The sequence below is a fragment of the Octopus bimaculoides genome, chromosome 11, assembly GCF_001194135.2.
Source record: "Octopus bimaculoides isolate UCB-OBI-ISO-001 chromosome 11, ASM119413v2, whole genome shotgun sequence".
Classification (NCBI taxonomy): Eukaryota; Metazoa; Mollusca; class Cephalopoda; order Octopoda; family Octopodidae; genus Octopus; species Octopus bimaculoides.
The window spans coordinates 18,886,804-18,887,948 of NC_068991.1; the positions used below are offsets into that span (position 1 = coordinate 18,886,804).

At 34.8% G+C, this 1,145-nt stretch overlaps 1 protein-coding gene across 1 annotated transcript in view; it reads right to left on the minus strand.

The window, feature by feature from the left end:
- LOC106878908 (dihydrolipoyllysine-residue succinyltransferase component of 2-oxoglutarate dehydrogenase complex, mitochondrial) overlaps positions 1–1,145 on the minus strand; it is a 166,083-nt gene that overhangs the window by 159,679 nt on the left and 5,259 nt on the right. The window lies entirely within an intron of this gene.

The window sequence follows — 1,145 nt, forward strand, 5'->3', positions numbered from 1 at the left end:
GGAGCACAACCACCATGACTTTCCGTCTTTATGCTGTGCTCTCTTCACGTTCCTTGCATGAAGAGAGCACAGCATAAAGACGGAAAGTCAATGGTGGTGGTGCTCCAGCATGACCGCAGCCACTTGGCTGAAACGCATACATACATACATACATACACATAAATTTTGTCCGAATTTTTTTTTTTTTTTTCGACTCTTCCTAAGTTCAAATAGCGCTGAGGTTAACTCAGCCTTTGGTCCTTTCGGATATCGATAAAACAAGTACTACTTGAACGCTGGAGGGTATGTGTGTGTGTGTGTGATGGTGGTCGATGTAATCGACTTTCTCCTTCCCTGAAAACTGCTGGCATTGTGTTAAAATGTGAAACAATTAGTGTTATTATTTATAAACAAATAGCGATGCCCATGCCACAAAATTTCAAACAAAACGGGCCGGTTCGCAATTACTACCATCGACATACATGCAACTACATACTTGATTGCACGCACGCACACACACACATCAACATTATATTTCTTGACATGACATGGCATTTTATATACAACAAACATATCCACTTAATTTATTGTTTGATTTTATTGTATTTTATTTTTTTTTTTTGTGGTGTAACAGTTCAAAGTAAAACATTACGAAACAACTATAACAACAACAAGAACAAAAATGAAGTCAACACGAGATAATATTTCGTGTCATATTCACCATCATCATCATCGTGTTAAATTATTATCAAATTCATTATCATGATTAATATATTGTTAGATAGTTGGTTCACCGAATTTTAACGAGCTCGATTAGATATGAAAAGAATGCACGTGTAAGAATCGGTCTAGGGAGGTCAAGATGACGTCACGCATCGATTACATAATCAGAACGAATCACACATACACACTCACACACACACACATACGTATGAAATTAGTGAAATGACAAGGGAACAAGTTGATAGTGAAATTCGTGTACCCTTGTCAAGCTTTTTTTTATTTTTGTTTTTTTAAATTTCACATTAAAGCTTTATTCTGAAAAGCGTGTTATATTGAGTTCAAGCGGCAAATCATTAGCATCACTACGCCAAAATTAAATCAAATACACACAATATATATATATATATATATATATATATATATATACTCTTTCTCTTTTACTC